This window comes from Malaclemys terrapin, chromosome 21 (assembly GCF_027887155.1).
Source record: "Malaclemys terrapin pileata isolate rMalTer1 chromosome 21, rMalTer1.hap1, whole genome shotgun sequence".
Lineage (NCBI taxonomy): Eukaryota > Metazoa > Chordata > Testudines > Emydidae > Malaclemys > Malaclemys terrapin.
In genome coordinates this window covers 21124362-21141959 of record NC_071525.1, presented here as the reverse complement: position 1 = coordinate 21141959, position 17598 = coordinate 21124362, and positions in this window count along the sequence as shown.

The following is a 17598-nucleotide window of genomic DNA, read 5'->3' as shown; positions in this document are numbered from 1 at the left end:
CTCAGCCCCTCCCTCTGCTATTCCAGTTCCGCCCCCTCCTCTGCAGGTGCCACTCAGTCCCCCAAGCTCAGCTGGAGGGAGGGGGGGGTCCTCTGGGGTCTGGTGGTAACAACCCTCTTGCCTTTGCCTCCTGCAGGCCAAGCCCGGGAGCCCCCTTGACCCCAGCCCCACATACCAGGTGAGCACCGGCCCCTTGTGCTGTATCCTCCCCGTGAGGGGTGGTTGGACCCAGTGGGGGGAGGGGAGGAGATGCCCCCCCCCCAAGCCCTATGGCTGGGAACGGGGCTGGTTATCACATCCCAGAGCTGGGGGAGGGGCAGAGTGAGCCACAGGGGGACCAGCTGGGAGCCCCAGGGCTGAGCGGGGGACCCAGCACTGAGGGGGAGGGATGGGCCTCCAGGATGGGAGGGGCTTTGGGGCCAGTGCGGGGAGCTGAGGGGCTGTGTCCTGCAGGGCGGGGTCCCCAGCTCTCCCCTGTGGCGTCTCTGGCTGAATTGTTCCCGTTTCCCCCAGACGCTGCAGCCCCGACAGCCGGACGTGTACGAGGAGCTGAAGAAGTGACGCCCCCTCCTTCCCCCCGTGCATGCTGGGAGGGGCCCAGGGCATGCTGGGAAAGGCGAGTCCCTGAGCCTGGGTCCTGCCGCCCCGGGGATGTCCTGTCGATGAAGCGTTAGAGGGCAGGAACAGTCACCGCCCGGCCCGGAGGGGTCCGTCTGTCTGTCCATGCTGCTTCCCTGGGACCCATCACCGCAGCGTCTGGGCCCCTGCGAGGAGATCAGAAAGTCGGCGCCTGTGACTGGCTCCGGCTCCATTGTGCCCAGCACAGGATTTGGCTTGGTGACGTCTCACGACCAAACACCCCCAGCCTGGGCACGTGCCCTGTTCTCTGCCCGCCTGACCTGAGCCTGGCACTCTGTGTCCCGCACCAGGCCGCGGGAGCTCCCCACTGCACAGAGGGGCCCGGGCGGCTCAGTGACTGGCCTGGGTCCCACAGGGAGTCTGTGGGGCTGCAGGGACTCAGACCTGGGACTCCCCAGTGCCTGGCTGGTGCCCAAACCAGGGCCGGGGTCCCTGCCCAGGGCTTCCCCCAACCCTCCCCCAGCGCCTGGCCCCGCGTCTTCCCCTCCCTGGGGCAGTTCTCCCCTGCAGAGCTGTGAGCAGCGAATCCAACCTGCCTGGCTGGGACCCGGGGTCCCTGGCGGAGGGCACAGGGCACCAGGGTCTCACGGGGCCCCCGGCTCTAACGTCTCCAGACCAGCCCCCAAAGGGGCTCGGGAGGTCCCTGCCCAGGGCCGGAAGTGCTGGGCGCGGTGACCGTGGTGAGCTGTGTGCCGGAGGCACGGCCAGAGCTGTGTCTGGCCTGAGTCCCAGCGGCTGGTTCCAGCCGGGCAGTGGGAGGCTCCAGGCCCATCCCTGGCAGGCAGGAGGCACTGGGCCATTCTCTCTGTGCCTGACTCTGGGGGAGCTGAACCCCACAGGAGCTGCTAGGAGCGGGTTCTGGATGTCGGGGCTCTGGGAAGCACGTTCCCATTTTATTCTCCATGTCACCCATTGTCCCGTTAACTCCATAAGAAGGTGATACTGGGTCAGACCAAGGGTCCATCTAGCCCAGTGTCCTGTCTGCCGACAGTGGCCAGTGCCAGGTGCCCCAGAGGGAATGAACAGAACAGGGAATCATCAAGTGATCCATCCCCTGTCGCCCATTCCCAGCTCCTGGCAAACAGAGGCTAGGGACACCATCCCTGCCCATCCTGGCTAATAGCCATTGATGGACCTGTCCTCCATGAACTTATCTAGTTCTTTTCTGAACCCTGTTATAGTTTGGCCTTCACAACATTCTCTGGCAAGGAGTTCCACGGGTTGACTGTGTGTTTTGTGAAGTAATTTCATTTGCTGACCCCTAGTTCTTGTGTTATGAGGAGTAAATAACAGGAGCCTCCAGCGGCTCCTTCTCCCAGCTCTGGGCTCTGGCTGGTCCATACACGCAGCCTGGTTTGCTCTGTAAGGCCTGGCCGTGCCGGGGCTGAGCGGGGCGCTGGCTGGGGGAGGGGTCACTGCTCAGCTGGGGGTTCTGGGCCTTGGGGGGCAGCTGGGAACTCAGCCAGTGGGTGATTGGGGGGCGATCGCTGACCTGTCGAGGGCTGAGCGGGGGGTTGTGCTGCCTGCGGAGAGGGGTCGGGGGTCTGACCCCCAGCAGGGCCAGACAAGGCTCCTCCCAGTGGGGCAGAGGGTCACAAGGGGCCTGCCGGTGCAGGGGGAGCAGAGCGGGAGCAAAGGCCCCACCCGTGAAGGAGCCAGACTGCGGGAGCCCCCGGCGCGATCCGGCCCCAGCAGGGCCAAGGGGACCCGGGTGCGTCTGGCCCGGAGCCTGGCTGGGCTGGACACTCACTGCTGCCCCCTGCTGGCGACGCGCGGCCCAGCCCCCCCGCAGGGCTCAGCCGGACAGGGGCTGCCCTGGGAGGGAGCTCTCAGCCCCCCTCCTGGTGAGCCGGGGGTCGGCCCCACTGGGCCAGGCCTGATTTGCACCCCTGTGTAGATAAATCTCTGATAATTTTCATATGACTTTACATTGTGCCTCTTCATGTAACCTTGTAGTGGATCTACCCACATGGGACCTCTGTTTTCATGAGACTTTGTATCAAAGCCTCATTTAGAAACCTTGTTCTGATGAGCCTTGCTATAATGTTATAGCCCATAAGGATAGAATAAGATAAAAGAAAAATGTCTTTTTGCTAGCAGTAGAACAAGATCTCTTCCCCCGGGCCCCCCATCCACCCACACTTTGTAATCAATTGCCCTGTTGAATGAAGGAGGTGTGGATGAGGAAGGTGGGAGGCAGCACCTCCAGACAGCTGCAACTCTTGGAGAGGGGCTGGGAGCCAGACCCAAGGACAATAAAACGTGTCAAGTGGGCTCACTAAAGAAGATCAGACATATTGACGGCCTCGGGTGGAGGGGAGGGGCGTTAGAAGCGAGCACCTTCTTTTGAAAACACCCTCTTTGAACAGCATTGGGACAACCCCCAGAGAGAAGCAGCACAAAGGACCAACAGACACGGACACGGATTTTGAAGCTGGTATAGATTTGCATAAGAGGGAAGCTGCTATAAATGTGAGGTGGCTTGCAGAGGACCCTGGGTCTCGTCTTGTCAACACGGGAGTGTGACGAACTGGGCCTGTTCTTACTGTGGTCTGTGAATGCTGACGGGAGTGTGGCTAGGATAGTCTGCATTGGGGGATGGTAGACTGCCCGGGGGGGGAGAATACCTGAGCGTGTAACATCAGAACCCAGGAAGGGGTTGGAGGCCAGGTGACACCTTGGCCCGGGAAACTGAACAAAGGCTGTGGGAGGGGTCGCTGAAGGCAGAGTGCTGGAAGTGGGCTGGAGAGATGGCTGGGAGGCAGAGATTGCTCTGACCCCCCAAAGGGGGGTGGGCTGGGATGCCCTGGGACCCCAAGCTGGACCTAACTGAGGGGGACCCTGTTGTCTGTGCCTGCAAGACCTGTCTTGGACTGTGTTCCTGTCATCCAAATAAACCTTCTGCTTTACTGGCTGGCTGAGAGTCATGGTGAATCGCAGGAGGCCGGGGGTGCAGGGCCCTGAGTCCCCCAATACTCCGTGACAACTGGTGGCAGCGGCGGGATCTACTGCACCCCGTGGACGGCGCTTCCTGCAGTAAGTGACTGGGAAGCAGTAAAACGAAGGGGGATTGACGGGGACCAGGCGTGCTGAAGAGTGAGAGAGAGACGGTTATTACCCCTGGGAGTGTGTGACCAGCGAGAAGGACTTTTGCAATAACAGGGTCCCCCGGGGGGATCACAGCGAGTGGTCCCAGGGGTGGAGGAGTCTCCAGCTCGACCCTGGCAGAGAGGTGGTGACCTCGAGAAGGGCTGGCACACTAGGGGGCCCCCTGGGAACTGTGGGGAGCTGTGAGCACACAGGCCGGTGAGTGGCCAGCAGGAAGATGTATGCCAAGCGGCTTAAGAGCGACCTGGTGGAGCTGTGCAGGCAGAGGGGGCTGCGCAGTGGGAGGCTCACCAAAGAACAGCTCATTGCCCGGCTGGAGGCGGAAGATCGCGCGAATGAACGGATCCCTGTGTCTCAGGGAAGCAGCCTGGCAAATGCAGCGCAGGCACCAGTGTCTGTCCCAGCTGGGAGTGGTCAGCCGGCTGCGGAGGGCTTCCCGGGACCCCTCCTTCCTATGCCTAGGGGAAGGGTGGGGAGGAGCCCAGCAAATACCAAGGGCGCCGTGACCCCCCCGGCCAGCAGGGGATCCTCCCAGCGAAGCTCGCCGGCCAGCAGAGGATCCTCCCGGCGACGTTCGGCATCCGTGGAGCAGAATTGGCTGGAATGGGAGAAAGAGCTAAAACTGAGAGAGCTGGAGGATCATGAACGACAGAGACAGCATGAAGAGAGACAGCGTCAGCATGAACGGGAGGAGAATGAGAGACAGCGTCAGCGTGAACTGGAACTGGCGAGACTGAGGGGCAGCGAACTCCCGGCTGCGGTGAGTGAGGGGGGACCCAGGACTGCACGGAGCTTTGATAAGTGCATCCTGGTCCCACACAAGGAGGGGGAGGACATGGATGACTTCCTGGAGGCCTTTGAGATGGCCTGCGAGCTGCACCGGGTTGATCCCGCAGACAGACTCCGGGTCCTTACCCCCTTACTGGACCCCAAAGCCATGGCATTGTACCGCCAACTGGAAGAGGCAGAGAAAGGGGACTACGAACTATTCAAAAAGGCCCTGCTACGTGAGTTTGGGCTGACTCCTGAGATGTACCGGGAAAGGTTCCGGAGTCAGGATAAAACCCCTGAGATCTCATATCTGCAACTAGCCGTCCGTATGGAAGGATACGCCAGCAAGTGGGCTGATGGGGCCCAGACGAAGGAGGACCTGGTCAAACTGCTGGTACTGGAGCAACTGTATGAGCGGTGCCCATCCGACCTGAGGCTGTGGTTGGTGGACAGAAAGCCAGAGAACCCGCGACATGCAGGCCGGCTGGCTGATGAGTTTGTAAAGAGCCGGTCAGGAGATAACAGGGAGGAGTCCCAAAGGAACAGTCCCACCACAACGCAGAGAGAGAGTCACCATGGGACCTCCCCGTGGGAAAATACAGGAAAACCACTTCAAAGGGGAACATCCGGCGTCAGGACCATCCGACCCACTCGGGGGGACCCATGGGACATGGGCTGCTACCACTGTGGCCAAAAAGGCCACATACGGGCCCAGTGCTCCAGGCTCAGGGACAGACTGAGCAGACCGAACCCACAGAGGGTTGACTGGGTAGAGACCCAGCCCGGCGAGAGGCAGCATTCCCAGGGAAGGGGGGCTGGCAGAGTACCACCTGCTAAGGAGGGAGGAGAGCTCCAGGCCAGCTCCTCTAGGGGGCTGGATGCTCCAGACTCAGGGTTTTTGGTTTATACGGTGGGCGCGGGGCTGTCCCTCCGGAGAGAGTACCTTGTTCCCCTGGAGGTGGATGGGAGAAAGGTCAATGGATACTGGGATACGGGCGCCGAGGTGACGCTGGCCCGGCCCGAGGTGGTGGCCCCAGATCAGGTGGTGCCCAACACCTACCTGACCCTGACGGGGGTGGGCGGAACACCAGTCAAAGTGCCCGTGGCAAGGGTACACCTGAAGTGGGGGGCCAAGGAGGGCCCCAAGGATGTGGGGGTACACCCGTATTTGCCCACTGAGGTATTGATGGGGGGGGACCTGTAGAACTGGCCAAGCAACCCCCAGAGGGCAATGGTTGTGACCTGCAGTCAGAGCCGGCGAGGGGCACTGCGCCCTGGCCTTGGGGGGGGTGCCTTGCCTGAGGCGCAGGACCCTAACCTGGTGGGGAGGGAACGCCCAGGGACACGGCTCAGGGAGGCTGCAGCTTCAGACCCAGCGGGCGAGAAAGAGCAGGTGGCCATCCCTGTCCCAGCTGCTGAGTTCCAGGCCGAGTTACAGAGAGATCCCTCCTTGCGGAAGATAAGGGACCTAGCCGACCTCAGTGCGGTACAGACCATGGGACGAGGTGGCCGGAAAAGGTTCCTGTGGGAGAAGGGGTTCCTGTACCGAGAATGGGCTCCCCCAGGGAAAATGGAGTCAGGGGGGATCAGGAGGCAGCTGGTGGTACCCCAGAAGTATCGCCGCCAGCTGCTGTGCCGGGCCCATGACATTCCCCTCTCAGGGCACCAGGGAACCTGGCGTACCCAGCAGAGGCTGCTACGGAGCTTTTACTGGCCTGGGGTCTTTGTTACTGTCCGACAGTACTGCGGATCCTGTGACCCCTGTCAGAGGGGGAGGAAGGCCTGGGACAAGGGGAAAACAGCTTTAGGACCCTTGCCCAGCATAAGGGATCCTTTCCGGAGGGTGGCCAAGGTTAAAAGGGCGGCTCTAAACCAAGAGAGCCCAAAGCACAGACCTCCAGACTGGAGTGCTGGGAGAAGACCACAGCCCAGTTGGAACCCCAGAGGTATGGGGGTGGGAAAAGGGCACAGGCCGCATAAACCTTCCCACATGCGAACTGCGAGGGCCATCAAGCACCCCCGACCCCCTAAGGGGGGGCGTGAAACTGGAGGGGCCTGGTGTAATTCTCACCAAGGAACTGGAGGGATGCGGGGGCATCCATGGGAACGGGGGTAGGTTCGAACTTCCCCGGGTCACTGGCTAAAGTGACCCTGCTCAGTTCGGTCTCGAAGGGGGGAGATGTGACGAACTGGGCCTGTTCTTACTGTGGTCTGTGAATGCTGACAGGGGAGTGTGGCTGGGATAGTCTGCATTGGGGGATGGGAGACTGACCGGAGACTACCTGAGCGTGTAACATGAGAACCCAGGAAGGGGTTGGAGGCCAGGTGACACCTTAGCCCTGGAAACTGAACAAAGGCTGTGGGAGGGGTCGCTGAAGGCAGAGTGCTGGAAGCGGGCTGGAGAGATGGCTGAGAGGCAGAGATTGCTCTGACCCCCCCAAAGGGGGGTGGGCTGGGATGCCCTGGGACCCCAAGCTGGACCTAACTGAGGGGGCCCCTGTTGTCTGTGCCTGCAAGACCTGTCTTGGACTGTGTTCCTGTCATCCAAATAAACCTTCTGCTTTACTGGCTGGCTGAGAGTCATGGTGAATCGCAGGAGGCCGGTGGTGCAGGGCCCTGAGTCCCCCAATACTCGGTGACAGGGAGCATCGATCCGGATCGGCAGAAGCCTGGCTCCACCCCCTCCCCCATCTAACTCACCTGGCCATTGCAGTGAAGGGGAGCAACTAATTGGTAACAACAACAAGACAGAGTGTGCTTGTGTGAGTGTGTGAGTGTAATATATATATTAATTGATTGATACATGTATTACCAATAAATGTGGCGCTTTGCCTTATGTCACGGACTCACAGATCATGCCCACTCTTGGCCCCGTGTGGTCCGTGGGGGGTGCCCCTTTCAGTGAGACAGCCCTTCTCGGGGGTCCACTCTCTCCCGGGGTCAGGCCCCTCCACCTCCTGGAGCCGCACCTCTCTGAGCCTTAGCACGTCTGTCTCTGCCGTGGGCCCCTGTGATGAACTGGGATTGTTCTTAATGTGGTCTTTGAATGCTGAGTGGGGAGGTTGGCTGGGACGCTCTGCATTGGGGGATGGGAGACTTGAGGGAAGATACCTGAGCATGTAACATGAGAACCCAGGAGGGGGGTTGCAGGCCAGGTAACACCTCTGCTCCGGAAACTGGACAAAGGTTATGGGAGGAGCTGGGGAGAGGTGGGGTGAGAGACGCTGGAGAGAGTGGGGGGTTTTCAGGAGATGGCTGGTGTAATGAAGGGGAGACCAGATTTGGCTCTGACCCCCCCAATGGGGCTGTGGTGCCCCTGGGACTCAAGATGCACCTAACTGAGGGGATCTTGTTGTCTGTGCCTGCAAGACCTGTCTTGGACTGCGCTGGAATTGATATGCAAACTAGATACAATCAACTCAGGATTGAATAAGGACTGGGAATGGTTGAGCCATTACAAACATTGATTTTGCCCCAGATCCCAAAGTGGCCCCCTCAAGGATTGAACTCACAACCCTGGGTTTAGCAGGCCAATGCTCAAACCACTGAGCTATCCCTCCCCCCTCTCCCCTTGTAAGTATTCTCACACTTCTTATCAACCTGTCTGTACTGGGCTAGCTTGATTATCACTTCAAAAAGTTTTTCCTCTTACTTAATTGGCCTCTCAGAGTTGGTAAGACAACTCGTGTGTGTGTGTGTGTAATATATGTTTCACTCTATATGCATCCGATGAAGTGGGCTGTAGTCCACGAAAGCTTATGCTCAGATAAATGTGTTAGTCTCTAAGGTGCCACAAGTACTCCTGTTTTTGCGGATACAGACTAACACGGCTGCTATTCTGAAACCTGTCTTGGACTGTGTTCCTGTCTTCTAAATAAACCTTCTGCTTTACTGGCTGGCTGAGAGTCATGGTGAATCGCAGGAAGCCGGGGGGGGGGGGTGCAGGGCCTTGTGTCCCCCCACGTTCCGTGACACCCCCTCAGGAAGTCCCCTCTGGACCTCCGTGGCCTCCACCCCCACGAAGAGGTCAATTCCCCCCCTGTTCTCTAGCCCAGAACGACACTCAGCCAGCGTAACACAGGAGGTTTATTGAGTGTTGAACATAGCACAGGAAACTCTCAGGGCCTCAGGCCTGGCCTCCCTCAGCCCAGCACATCCCAGTCTCCCTGCATCCAGGGCGGGCTCTGCCTGCTCCCCCTCTCCAGCCCAGAGCCCCCCTGCTCCCAGCTGGGCAGCTGATACCCCCAGGCCCAAGCCCCCCATCTGTCCATTGTCTTCTCTCCAGGTAAACAGGGTCGTAAACCGGGGCCTCCTCTCCTCGCTTCTGTCCTCTGGCTGGAACTGGCTGGTTAGGTCACTGGGTCCTCACTCTGCAGCCCATTGTCCGCCCACTGGCCAGAACTGGCTGCGTCTCCTCAGCTGGGTCTCTGGGTCGGGGTGTCAGGTCACCAGTCACTGGGGTATCCATCCTCCAGGCCATCGGCGGTGGTCCCAAGTTCCCTCTCCAGTCCTCTGTAACAACAAACTCCCTCTCCTCTCCCCTCGTTAAACCAGTAACAGCAAACCATTGGAAAACCACAGAAAAAACAAGAAAATCCCCCACTTCGTCACACTTCGTACAACATCTGTGCTGGGACCCTTTGGGCTTTGCCCCCTCGCTGCAGGGGGGGCCGGGCTGGGTGGGGCCCAGGGAGCCGTGTCTGGTTACGGTGCCGCAGGAGACGGGTTTAGTGGGTGTTTGGATCCGACGGGCAGCGCTGGTTTGGGCTTTGTGACCCCAGCTTGTCTGTCGGGCTGGGGGGGTCTGTGTCAGGCTGGGGGGGTCTGTTGCCTGTTTCTGCTGGTTCCTGTTCCCCACGTGCCCCGTCTCTCGCCCTCGGCTGCTTCTCTTTTCAGTGAGCCCAACTTTCCTCCTGGCTGTGCCCTGTCTGACCACACAGGGGGGCAGGTTTGTATAATTTCTGGTGGTGCCGAGAACAGTTCCAGGGCCATCCCTACCCATACGCAAAGTACGGAGCTGCGCAGGGCACCACATTTCCTGGTGCCCTGTGCTGCTCCAGCCCCTGCCCCGCCTCTTCCCCAGGGCCCCGTCTCTGCTCACCCCAGCCCCGTCTTTTCCCACCCCCCTCCACCCCTTCCCCAAAGCCCCTGCTCCACCCTGCACTCACCAGAGGGCAGGAAGTGGAGCAACCCAACCCCCTCCACTCCACCGGCTCGTGCTGGGGGGCGGTTTCCCCCCTGCCCCCCTAAGCCTGCTCCTGCCCCCACGCTGAGGCCTAGGGCCCCACACAGCTCCCCCATGGGTGGGGGGGCTGCACAGGGCACCATAATGGCTAGGGATGGTCCAGAACGGGTCCAACCAGGACAGGTAAGTTCCAGTAGAAACCCCTTATGCTCTCTTAGCAAATCTGACTAAATTGTCCAGAGTCCAATGATTTCAATCAGATTGTCTCTTTGCCTGGATTATTTGCAGACATTGCTTTGGAAAAGGGCTCGTTTTCCCTTCAGAATGGCTGCAAAGAAACCAAGAATTCTCTTCCTCTCACACTTTTCCTTTTTCTAAACATTTTCACATCTATCAACTGTTCAATTCCCTCCAGCCTCTGCAGGGTTAACTTCTCACTCGCTTTCCTTCAATCACTCGCTTATCTCCCAAAATGACACCTTCATCACCCCAGATATCACCCATTCATCCAGCCCAGACTTCTTTAACTTGCCGGCAAGAATACTGTGGGAGACCGTATCAAAAGCTTTGCTAAAGTCAAGGAATAACACATCCACTGCTTTCCCCTCATCCACAGAGGCAGTTATCTCATCATAGAAGGCAATTTGGTTAGTCAGGCACGACTTCCCCTTGGTGAATCCATCCTGACTGTTCCTGATCACTTTCCTCTCCTCCAAGTGCTTCAAAGTGGATTCCTTGAGGACCTGCTCAATCTCTTTATCTGTTGCCTGCCTGCGTGTTTGGGCCTGATCCTGCTTTCCTCGCTGAACCGTCCCTTCCCATGCGCCCAGGCTTTGTCCCACTAACCATTTAGCAAGAGGGGGGTCTCCTCAACTAGTCCCCACCCCTCCTGGTCCCTTGTCTTCCTTCCCGTTCTCTCTTGTAGCTCTGGGGGGTCATTATGCCAGGTAGGCAGCGACCCTTTCCGACAGATGGCACTGGAGTCAGGTGTCACCTCACCCGCCCCCACCTACCCAATCCTAACGCAGGTTTCAGAGTAGCAGCCGTGTTAGTCTGTATCCGCAAAAAGAACAGGAGTACTTGTGGCACCTTAGAGACTAACAAATTTATTGGAGCATAAGATTTCGTGGGCTACAACCCACTTCTTTGGATGCATAGAATGGAACATATATTGAGGAGATCTATATACACGTACAGAGAGCATGAAAAGCTGGGAGTTGTTTACCAACTCTGAGAGACCAATTATGTAAGAGAAAAAAAACTTTTGAAGTGCTAATCAAGATAGCCCAGTACAGACAGGTTGATAAGAAGTGTGAGAATACTTACAAGGGGAGATAGAGTCAATGTTTGTAACGGCTCAGCCATTCCCAGTCTCTGTTCAAGCCTAAATTGATTGTATCCTAAGGCAGTGTCACAAAATCCTCTAACCAATCCCACCCCCCACACCTTCATTCATTTACACCCAGCAACTTTAATTCTGGAACAGCCAGAAACAATCAAAGACCAGCCAGAGACAGAGACGCAGTAGGGAAGTGGGGACCATACAGATAAAACAATGAAGAAATGAGGATTTCACAGCCACAGCTATTGAGAAGTGGTTTCTTGCCAGACAGATGCCGTCAGGCTCAGTTTTCTGTACCCAGTTGACGGTCGGTGTCTTTCCCTGGGGGAGGTGGGGGCATTGGGACGGGGTCTCCTCACCAGCCCGAGATGTCAGCGGTTTAATGTCATTTCGCTGGAATGTGGGGATGTGATGCCCCACTTCTCCGCTAATCGCTGCTTCTCCCTGCTGGCGATGCGCGGCCCAGCCCCCCGCAGGGCTCAGCCGGACAGGGGCTGCCCCGGGAGGGAGCTCTCGGCCCCCCTCCTGGTGAGCCGGGGGGCCACCCTGCTGGGACAGGCCTGATTTGCACCCCTGGGCTGGGACCCTCTGGGCTTTGCCCTTCGGTGCAGCAGGACCCAGGGGCACTGGAGCCATATGGACAATGGGGGGCTGAGAGCCATTGACCCAAACTGCAAACCCTGCGTATGATGGAAACCACGTCCGGCCGGGGGTGCGGCAGCCCCCTAATTCCAGCACCCAGGACCCGTCTCGATCCAGTGGGGGGGGGTGTCTGTGCTGTGAGCCTGGACCCACAGGCAGGGCAGCCCCACAGGGCCCCTCCTGGCTGAGACTGTCCCTCCCAGCTGCACCCGCCCACTTCCCCTTCGGCTGCTAGGGAACAGTGTGTGTGTGTGTGTGGTCTGGGGGGGGGTGACTTTCTGGGGGTGTCTGTCACTGGGTCTCACGCTCCTTCACAGGTCCCCCACCCGCTCCTGTTCCTGCTGGTTACCCTCGGCCCCTCCCACCGGGTATCGCTGAACCAGCCGATTGCAGCATTTCCTGCCCGTTCTCCGCACCGCCCTCAGCTGGGAATTGGGGGTGGGGCAGAGCTGGGAGGTTGACCCATTGGCTGGATGTTCCCAAGTCACCAGAAACCAAAGTGTTACCAGCACAGCCCCTGTTGTCAGTAGGGACCAGAGTTAACATCACAGAGACAGGGATGGGGCAGCTGTTGGCTCTCAGGCTCTCTGCAGACTCAGGCAGCACTGGTCATATCTGGGTCACATTTTCAGCGTTTTTTGTGAGGCCTCCCAGCATGCACTGGGCTCCCAGCATGCACCGGGCTCTCCTTGGCCTGACTCTGGGTCTTTATTCGCGCTCCCACAGCTCCTGTCACAGCCGGGTGGACACACCCCAGGCTGGCGTTGGGCCCCAGTACTTGCCGAGTTGGAGCTCTCAGGACACACACTCTCGGTGCAGAAAGGGGAAAACGGGCTCTGGCCAGTACCGAGCGGCCGGGCTGCCCCCACACCGTGCACGGCAGAGTAATCGCAGTCCTGGCGGTACCTGGGAACGGGGCCGTGACACGACGCAGGTGCCCAGACTCACCCGGGTTCTGCTTTGGGCCAATAACCGACTGGTCAGCGAAGGGACGAGCCGCGGGGCTCACACACCTGGCGTTCAGTAAAGCGTCTGCCCCGGAGCCCGTGGGGAATTCCCTGCTGCCATCGGGGTGGGGGGATCCCCCCACGCTGCGTGCGCTGGGTCAGGAGCCGGCGACGGGGCGCTGGGGACCCCCCACGCTGCGTGCGCTGGGTCAGGAGCCAGCGACGGGGCGCTGGGGACCCCCCCACGCTGCGTGCGCTGGGTCAGGAGCCGGCGACGGGGCGCTGGGGACCCCCCCACGCTGCGTGCGCTGGGTCAGGAGCCGGCGACGGGGCGCTGGGGACCCCCCACGCTGCGTGCGCTGGGTCAGGAGCCGGCGACGGGGCGCTGGGGACCCCCCACGCTGCGTGCTCTGGGTCAGGAGCCGGCGACGGGGCGCTGGGGACCCCCCACGCTGCGTGCGCTGGGTCAGGAGCCGGCGACGGGGCGAAGGCCGCGGGCGGTGCTGAGCGGAGACTCACTGGCCCGCAGGGAGGTGGCTACAGGCGTCCGTGCGGCTCGGTCTGGGGACCAGGCTGTCACTAGTTGTTAAGGACCGTGGCCATGGTGGAAGGGACAGATGGGGGGAGCGGATTCTGCCCTTCCCCTGGGGGTGGGTTCTCCCTGGTGATTTGGGGGGGGTCACTATGAGGAGCTTGGGGGGGGGGCTGGGTGTGTTCACTTCCCCCACCCCACCCCACCCAGTCACAAATAGCTGATCCCGGCTAAGCCTCCACACCAGGAGCCGGGACGCAAACAACATTTACATTTATAAATTACGTGCCGGGCCCAGTGGTGCCGGGCTCTGAGCTGCCAGGCCCAGACATGCCCTGGCACAAATTAATCTCTGGGCACCGGCCCCCGGTGCTGTTACCCGCGCAGGGGGATTGAATCCCAGGGGGTGGGGGAGGAGCTGCCCCACATATGGGCCCATGGCTGAGTGTGGGGCTGGCAATCGCACCACAGAGACAGGTGGAGTGAGTGAATTTGTGGGTGGCCCCCCCCAGGGGCAGGGCCCAGATCCCCAGGGCAGGAGGGGTTGGCTGGAGGGGGAGAGGAAATGCCCCCCCCCCAGTTCCACACGGTGCCAATGCCCCCCGGGTCTCTCACGGGGTAAGAACCCCGGGGGGGGGGGGGGGGGGACGGTGCCTGGGCAGCCACCAGGGGGAGCCAGAGACCAAGATGGGATGATTCTGCCCAGGACTGAGCCTCATGGGAGAGTCCTGCCCCCCCCCGCCCCCCAGCTCTGCTGGTGCCCCTCACTCCCGACCCGCAGCCCCTGCCAGCCCATCCCTGCCCCCCCAGCTCTGCTGGTGCCCCTCACTCCCGACCCGCAGCCCCTGCCAGCCCAGCCCTGCCCCCCCAGCTCTGCCGGTGCCCCTCACTCCCGACCCGCAGCCCCTGCTAGCCCAGCCCTGCCCCCCCCCAGCTGTGCCGGTGCCCCACACTCCCCACCCGCAGCCCCCTGTTATCCTAGTCCTGGGCTTCCCTCCCCACCCAACCCCACCCCCCAGATCTGCCGGTGGCCCTCACTCCCGACCCGCAGCCCCTGCTAGCCCAACCCAGGGCTCCCCCGCGGCTCCCCACACATAAACCCTCCCCATGCTGGTATTTAAGGCCCTGCTGTTGGGTTTGTTCCAACTCTTTGTTCACAGCAGATTCCAAAGTGCCTCCCCCAGAGCCTCCCACAAACTCCAACAGGGATGGGGCTAGCAGGGGGAGAATGGGACACGGGGCCTTTCCCCTCTAGGGGCCCCTGGCCCCGATCTGCCCCCAGCATAGGGACTGGCTGGCTCAGGGGGGTAGGGAATGGGGTACGAGGCTGCGTCCATCTCTCCCCGTCAGGCCTTTTTCTCCAGCCTTAGATTGTTTCTGGAGCTCTTCTCTGTCCCCTCTTCAGCTTTTCCACATGCGCCCCCAGAACGGGACGCAGGATTCCAGGATCCCCCTCACCAATGCCGGAGACAGAGGTAAAATCGCCTCCCTGCAGCCGCCCTCTGCTCCCCCGTTCACACGTCCCAGCCACCCACTAGTCCTCGGCCCCAGCGTGTCCAGGACACGGCCCAGCCTGCAGGGACGCCGGGGGCCCTAAGTGGGACCCTGCCCTGAGCCGGGTTCAAACGCAACTCGTCTGAATGGGTCCAGCTGAGACCAGCGACCTCGAGCGCTGTGTGGGGCTGCCCTGAACGGGACCCGGGGCCTTTCCCCTCCAGGGGGCGCTGACCCTGATCCGGCCCCAGGGCGGGGCACTGGCTGGCTCGGGGAGGCCCCCACCCCGCTGGCTCTGACCAACGGGCCCATCCAGCGCGGCCTCCCATCTCTGACAGCTCCGGAGACCGCGTCAGGAAATGCGGCAATGGCTGGTTTTGCAATAACCGGGCTGGGGGGGAGGGGGGGGGGTTCTACCCTGTCAGTTGAGGTTTGTGTGCGTGTGTGTGTGTGTGTGTGCGCACCCCTTCCTCAGCAGTGCCGCCAGCCAGGGATCCCAGGGCTGTGAGCTTCCCCCCAGCAGTGCCCTCTGTCACGGACTCACAGATCGTGCCCACTCTTGGCCCCGTGTGGTCCATGGGGGGAACCCCTTTCAGTGCGACAGCCCTTCTCGGGGGTCCACTCTCTCTCGGGGTCAGGCCCCTCCACCTCCTGGAGCCGCACTTCTCTGAGCCTTAGCACGTCTGTCTCTGCCGTGGGCCCCCTCAGGGAGTCCACTCGCTCTAGACCCTCGCGGCCTCCGCCCCCGAAGGGGTTGATGCCACCCTGTTCTCTAGCCCGGAGTGACACTCAGCCAGCGTAACACAGGAGGGTTTATTGAGCGTCTGAACCCAGCACAGGAAACTCTCAAGGCCTCAGGCCTGGCCTCCCTCAGCCCAGCACATCCCAGTCTCCCTGCATCCAGGTGGGCTCTGCCTGCTCCCCCTCTCCAGCCCAGAGCCCCCCTGCTTCCCAGCTGGGCCTCTGAGATCCCCGGCCCCAAGCCCCGCCTCTGTCCATTGTCTTCTCTCCAGGGAAACAGGGTCGTAAACCGGGCCCTCCGCTCCTGCTTCTGTCCTCTGGCTGGAACCAGCTGGTCAGGTCACTGGGTCCTCACTCTGCAGCCCATTGTCCACCCACTGGCCAGAACCGGCTGCGTCTCCTCAGCTGGGCCTCTGGGTCAGGGTGTCAGGTCACTGGTCACTGGGGTATCCGTCCTCCAGGCCATCGGCTGGGTCCCCACGTCCTCTCTCCTGTCTTCTGCAAAACACACTCCCTCTCCCCTCACCTGGTTAAACCAGTAACACCCAGGGAAACTGAGTCCCACCCCCTCCGTATGCAAAGCATTGAAACTCCACAGAAAACAAGAAAACAAACAAGAAAATCTCCCACTTCGTCACACCCTCTCAGCACCAGGGCACCCTGTGTGTGCGAAGGGCCCGTGACGTTGTTTCTGGCACAGGCGAGCACCGGATGGATGAAGTTTGAAGAGGCGTCCTTCCAGCCGGGACGGGGGGGGGTGTGTGTGTGTGCGCCCCATAAATCAGAGTCCAGGGAACCCCCTCCACACACACACCCGTGACTTCTCCTTTCTGTCCCTCCCCAGGGTGCAACCTGCCCTGTAAACAGCCCCAGGGAAGGAGGTGATGGGTGGTGGGGGGGAATCTCTGCCCTAGAGATGGGGGAGGGGGCAGGACTGGGGGGCACCAGAGAGGCTGGGAAGTGAGGGGCGGCCAATACCCCTCTGCCCAGCCCCCCTTTGCCTTCCCCTGCAGGCCCCACAGCACGTCCCAGCCTTGTCCAACCCACCCCACAGGTTCCCATCAGCCCCCACCCCGGCCCCCCAGGCCTGCGAAACTCAACCACTTCCCTGCCGTTATCACACGGGCTGACCACTCCCCTCCCCCCATCCACCCCACTTCCCTCCTCCATCCAGCCCCCCACTTCCCCTTCGCCTCCTTTATCACATGGGCCAGCTACACCCCTCCCCACATCCACCCCCTTTCCTCCTCCATCCACCCCGCACTTCCCCTTCCCCTCTGTTATCACATGGGCCAGCTACACCCCTCCCCACATCCACTCCACATCCACCCCCTTCCCTCCCCCATCCAGTCCCCCACATCCCCTTCGCCATCCAGCTCTCCACTTCCCACTCGGGCCTGAGGGCACCAACTCACCCAGACTGGCCATGTCTGGGGCTGGAGGGGGGGCAGGGAATCTCTCAGCCCCGGTGTTAGGTGTCCCCCCCATGGGGGCATGTAGTAGCCAAACCTGCCCCCCCCCCAGCTCTCCAGGACTGTACTGAGCTGGTGCCCCCCTAGGTGCCCCATGCAGCCTGGGCCTCTGTCTACCCCCCCCCCCATCTGTCTGTCCCAGCCCCAGGCGAGGTGGGGGCACAGGGGGGTAATTACTTTGCAATAAGGAAACAGCCCAAGGCCATTAACCGGTCAGAGTCCCCGTGGTTGGGGGGTGGAGCAGGGTGATGTCTGTTCCAGGGTGGCACTGCCAGGGGACCCAGGCATCCGGGGCGTGGCGTGCAGGCACCCCTCCCCCAGTCACATTCCCTCTATGGCCTATTCCCGGAATTGGGGGAGGGGTCACTAGGTGGCTCTTCATCTTGGGGACCCAGGTGTCCGGGCCCTGCGGCCCCCCCCCCCCCTGTCACATTCCCCTGTAGCCCGTCCCCCCAGGCAGGGGTTTTGTGTGTGTGTGTGTGTGGACAGGAGTCACTAGTGGGGGGGGGGGGGGGGCAGAATCGTGTGGGAATCCAGGCAACCCACCCCCGGTCTCGGAAGAGCCGGCTGGCGTGAGCCGGGAGGGAAATTGGGGTTTGGCTCCTTGCTGCCAGTTTCACAACTGGAAACCTCCCCTCCCCCAACGACCTGGTCTGCACGTCCGTCCGTCTGGGGGGCAGGGGCGTGTCTGTCTGTCCGTCTGTCTGTCTGGGGGGCAGGGGCAT